This window comes from Nicotiana tabacum, chromosome 3, assembly GCF_000715075.1.
Source record: "Nicotiana tabacum cultivar K326 chromosome 3, ASM71507v2, whole genome shotgun sequence".
Classification (NCBI taxonomy): domain Eukaryota; kingdom Viridiplantae; phylum Streptophyta; class Magnoliopsida; order Solanales; family Solanaceae; genus Nicotiana; species Nicotiana tabacum.
In genome coordinates this window covers 148324944-148330943 of record NC_134082.1, presented here as the reverse complement: position 1 = coordinate 148330943, position 6000 = coordinate 148324944, and positions in this window count along the sequence as shown.

The following is a 6000-nucleotide window of genomic DNA, read 5'->3' as shown; positions in this document are numbered from 1 at the left end:
GAGAGGAATACTTTTTAGTCTTATACTTCAGGTCTTGAAATCAGTAACCCCGCCGGAAGGTAGAAGGTTACAACAGGAATGCCCAGCAGGAAACAATAAAAAATCCCCAGCGCCGGGAAGCAGAAGGTTGCAACGAGAGGTCCCAACACAAATTCAAGCGCATGAGTCAAAAGGAAGAAAAGACGCGTCTTGAAAGAAGCGGCCTGTGAAGCTTAATCCCCAGAGGAACCACCGAAAATCTTAATCCCCAGCGGACCGAACAAAATGATAAAAACTGGTATTCAGAAAAGCAGAAGGCCAGTGTCATCCCCAAATTCTCGGAAGAAAAGCACCGAACGAAACACAAGCCGACAAGAAAGCAAGGCAACAAGAACAAGTTGAAGACAGATGAGATCTTATGATCCGTAGTCTAGCCTAGCTTCTTGTTTTCTTTTAAGCACTGTGTAACAAGGAGATCAGTAAGCAGTGGTAATAGCATGCAACAATAGTAACATTGCAGTCCCGTGGTAGTCCCAGCTACCAAAACTTCCCGAACTACATTAACCTGATTCCCCTTTAGCCAGGGATATGTAGGAAACCTTTGAAGCAAAGGTTCGGTTAAATCTTTTTCAAAAAAAATGCTTCACACGGAATATTCCAACGGGCAAAAATCGCTCGTATCAGCTCACTTTATCTTTGCACGAAAACTCTTTGTGTTTTCGGAAAAAGAGGGGCAGCTGTGAGCACGTGATTTTTGCTTCATGGAAACTACTCCAAAAGAAATCGGAAAAGAAATAAAACAAGTTAACCCTGGGTACAATTTTGAGGATTTATGTGACATTTTAATAATTGTTCTGTCCGTAAATGCTCGCCTCGCTATAGTTAGAAAATACAAAAATACATGCTGCAGGCATTTAGGAATAATTGGTGCATTTAGGAATTAGTTAATTATACTTTGGTTGTTTAAAAGTGAAAATCACAAAATACGCATTTTTGTTGTCATCGTAATTTTATTAAAATGTTTTAATTCGTGTGATATTTGTTGTTAAGTATTAATTAATATTTGTATGTTTAATTTTGGTTTTTAGGAATTTTTGTCTAAATTATAAGAGGGAAAATATCTGATTTGGGCTGAAAATTCAACTGAAAATCGGACCCAAACCAATACAGTGACCTAGTCCAAACCAGGTCTTCCAGGGACGCCCCCCAAACGACGTCGTATGAGGCGTTTGATCTGAACCATCTGTCCCACCTAATCCAACGATCCCCTAGCTTTCCCCAGCACCCGACCCATTTAAACCTTAGGCCGACCCATTCCCATTTAAGGGAGACGACGTCGTTTCCTGGTGCTAGATAGATCCTAGCCATAGATCCCACTCGATCCAACGGCCAGGATCTAATCCCTTACCCCATATATAAATCATTCATCACACCCCACGCCCCCATCCGAACACCCCCTTCATCGTCCCAAACCCAAACCCAAACCCAGACCTCCCAAACCCTAGCCGCCCTAAGCTTCCTTCACGTGAAACCCGGCGGCATCTATGCCGTCGGTCGCCCCTCTAAGACCATAGCACCTCCTTCACTCCCTGAACCCAAATCTGTTACCCCCTTGCCTCGAATCATCCCCCTTCATCTCGAATCTTGATTTGAAGATTCGAGCCCAACCCCGATCTACACCAACCCACCCCGGATTCATACCAGCCACTATCCTGCCCTCACTTGTGACCAAACCACTTGGTTTGGTCCGAATCTACCCACAAATCCTTGATCCCCAAATCAGACTGTTCGAACCCTAGAACACAAGAATTTTTGGAATCCGGCCAGATTAAACGGAGGGTTGGGGTCTAATAGACCTTAATCGAAGTGTTCTCGGTTGAGAACACCGCGATTAAGGTCTGTTCGGCCTCAAATGGGCAAATCCAGTTCGGGCCTGGGTCGCTTGTGTTTAAGCTTTTCAGAGTGAGTTCACTTTTCCTTTTCTGTTGTTGTTTTAGTATTATTTTAGTTTATCGGCATGGTTAATTAGTTTGTTTGTTATTTCTGGGATTTTCTGTCAGTTGTTCTCCATCTTCGTAAGACCTTTTATTTGGTTAATTGTTATTCTATTTATGGTTGAATACGTATAGTGATATACATAATTCAATTTGTTTAATATCGTCGGATCGATAATGCCTGTAGTTTCCCTGTGTCGTGCAAAATTGTCAAAGACAGTTGATGCCTTATTCGTGTTGTTTGTTTGGTCGACTGTTTGTTCTATGTTATAATTAGTATAGTCGATTAGATAAATGATGTCGATTAGTTTCATAAGACTGAATGTACAAAAATTCTGATTTGTATAGCTTCATATGACTGATCGAATCATTGTCGTTTAGTTGATTGCTTGATATTATCTGTGAATGGATTGTAGCTGCACTATAATAGCTAGAATTCAGTTTGGGGCAGCTTGAATTTGAACTTGCAAAAGTTCAAAATGTCCTACTGGTGCAGTGAGGTAATACAGTAATAATTAGGAGCTAACAGGGGTAGTTTTGGGGTGTGAAAAGAGCAGAAATGAGTAGTTTAAGATGGGCTGACAATAGGGTACTAAAATAGCATTAAACTAATACAATAGTGGGGAACCAAACTTGGTAGCATGGGGGTAATTAAAAGTTATAGGCTGCCCATGCCTTTGGGCAGAAAGCACATGCTAAGGGGCTGTCAGGAAGATGGGCATTGGGCATTTTTTTTAGTTTTAAGGAGTTATGGGCAGAATGTGAGGGCTGGGGTAAACAAGGCAGTAGGGCTGGCCTGTATTTAGCCTATAAATAGATTCATTTGAGGGTTAAGAAAAAGGGGTTAGACATCAAAGGTTGGAAATAAAAAGAAAAGGCTAGAGATCAGAGTTTAAAAGCTAGGGAAAAATCAGAAACTAGAGGCTGGATAATTTTAAGTGTTGAGAGTTAAAAAAGAGTGTTGGTTTTTTGAACATAACAAGCAGAAACCATTGTGTTTCTACACCTGTTTCTTTCTCTGCTTTGGTCTGGTTTGTTTGGACACACTGTTGGTTTTTAGTTAGTTTCCCTGGGTTCTTTACTTGCTAAAAACTGCTCCAGTTAAGTGTTTTGGTTCTCTGTTTTGGACTGAAAGTCCACTGGCTGTTGCTGTTGGTTTCTTCTGAAATTTCTGCTGGGTTTTCACTTAAGTTGCTGCCGATTTTTGGTCAATTATTGGGCTGTCCCTATTGCTGTTGTTGTTGTGTTGTTGCATACTGTCTCTGCTGATCATTCTCCTTCTTCTTTTGCTTTCCTATACCAGGTACACGACTGATAAACTATCAATGTAAGCTGAAATTTGAGGCATGAATATAAAGAAAGTTGGAAGATGTTGAAGTTACTTCGAATTAGCTTTAGAAAAAAATGTATTGAAAGAATAGGTTGCCTGCATGATAGTTTATTTTTCCTAATAGAACTATGTGGTTAGCTGTGATGTAGTTGAACTTTTATACCTATCATTCAGTTGGAAAACTATATGTGTTGCTTATAATGGAAAGGGATTGATGTTGTAGTAGCCATGTTCTATTAATTCATTATTTTATTTATCAAGAAGCATGTTAGGTACTCAATAGTTATTTCTTTAAAGAAATGATCTGTTTTAAGTTGTTAGAAATATGGTTTGATTAAGGCAAACATCGCATTTCAGCTTTTTCCCCCCCTTGTTTGTTTATAAATGTTAAACACCTATCAAATGAGTTGAATAGGCCCAATTGGAATAAGAGTGGCCCAGGCCGAATTTAACTCCTTGCACATTAGGTCTGGGCCCATAACTGCCAATGGGCTTCCCGTATCACGTCCCTCTTTCAATAAATCACGTTTGAAGTTTAACTATAATGACTCATAATTATGTAAATACAGTAAGACCTTTCCATTTTGTTAGAGATAAACAAAGATAGGAAATCATAGTTCTCTTTTAGGTTTTCCTTTAAATAAAAAGGAGATGAGCCTCGCCCAAATAAACGCATAAATGGCGGGGCCCTCGTTAGATGTATATATTAAACATTTAAATCCTGGGACGAGCCGTTTAGCAAATTTCACGGTTTTTCCCCGCAAATAATAACACGTTAGTTCTTTAGGATGCGTCTCAATTAATCTTATTTTCTTAAACTCGGGTGTGCATTTCATGCGACCCAAATCCAAATCCCAAAACATTGGATAAAAATATGTTCCGGATTGCGGGTGCATTTCATGTGACGCAATCCAAAGACATGTTTTAAACGATGTTCACATTCCTTTAAAAAATATAATAAAAGCGGTAAAGAGTTAAAATCTGCACATAAGTTCATATTTGTATAAAATCAGATAAATAAGCCGAATATGATTGTTGAGCGACCGTGCTAGAACCATGGAACTCGGGAATGCCTAACACCTTCTCCCGGGTTAACAGAATTCCTTATCCGGATTTCTGGTTCGTAGACTGTAATACAGAATCATTCTTTTCCTCGGTTCGGGATTAAATCGGTGACTTGGGACACCCTAAATCTCCCAAGTGGCGACTCTGAAATAAATAAACAAATCCCGTTTCGATTGTCCTTTAATTGGAAAAAACTCCTTCGCCCCTCGCGGGGCGGAAAAGGAGGTGTGACAATTATGTTAGTAAATCTTTGTTAGATGCAGAGACACAATATCCTCAATTGGAAAAGCTTGCACTTGCATTAATCATGGCATCTAGGAAATTAAGACCTTTCTTTCAGTGTCACCCTATTGCTGTAGTAACTGCTTATCCCTTACGTAATATATTGCATAAGCATGAGTTATCAGGTAGATTGGCTAAGTGGGCTATAGAATTAAGTGAATACGAAATCACATACCAACTAGAACTGCTATAAAATCTCAAGTGTTAGCTGATTTCGTGGCTGAATTTAGCCAAAGGATGCAATTAGAAGCAGATAAAGAATTACAGGTGTTCAATGGAGCTAACCCAGGAACTTGGACTTTATTCACTGATGGTTCATCTAACGTAAAATGTGCAGGTCTAGGGATCGTATTGGTACCACCTACGGGTGAAACCATTCGACAAGCTATCAAATGTCATTCTATAACTAACAATGAGGCAGAATATGAGGCTATAATTGCAGGTTTAGAACGGGCACGAGAACTTGGCATAAATCAGATTATAATCAAGAGTGATTCACAACTCGTAGTTAATCAAATGTTGGGGACTTATACAACCAGGGAAGCAATGATGCAGCAGTACTTGGAAAAGGTACGAGATTTGATAAAACAATTTCAAAATTGGAAAGTTACACAAATACCAAAGGACGAAAATGTTGAAGCAGACGCCCTAGCTAATCTCGCATCGGCGGCTGACGTGGCAAGTGATGCAAACGAGATTGGAGGAACGAGATTGTTGCTTTTTTACAGTATGGTACCATCCCTGATGATAAGAAAAAAGCTCATGCACTTCGAAAAAAGGCTGCTCGGTACTGCTTAAAGCAAAGAAATCTTTATCAAAAAATGTTCGGTGGTCCCTTAGCAAGATGCCTCGGACCTTCTCAAACGGAGTATGTAATAAGGTAAATACACGAGGGGCATTGTGGAAATCACGCAGGAGGAAGATCATTGGTAAGAACCCTAATTAGGGCATGGTATTATTGGCCTAAAATGGAAGAAGAAGCAGAGAGTTTCGTGGCTAAATGCGATAAATGTCAAAGGTACGGTAACAATATGCATAGGCCTACGGAGTTACTACATCCGGTCATTGCACCGTGGCCATTTATGAAATGGGGAATGGATATAGTGGGTCCATTACCACAAGTAAAAGGACAGGTAAAATTTTTGCTCGTACTCACTAATTATTTACTAAATGGGTAGAGGCAGGAGCATTCAAACAGGTGCGAGAAAAGGAAGTGAAAGATTTCATTTGGCGGAATATCATATGCCGATTCAGTGTACCAAAAGAGATTGTGTGCGATAATGGCCCTCAGTTTATAGGAGCTCAAATCACAGAATTCTTTCAAAGTTGGCAGATTAAAAGGATTACGTC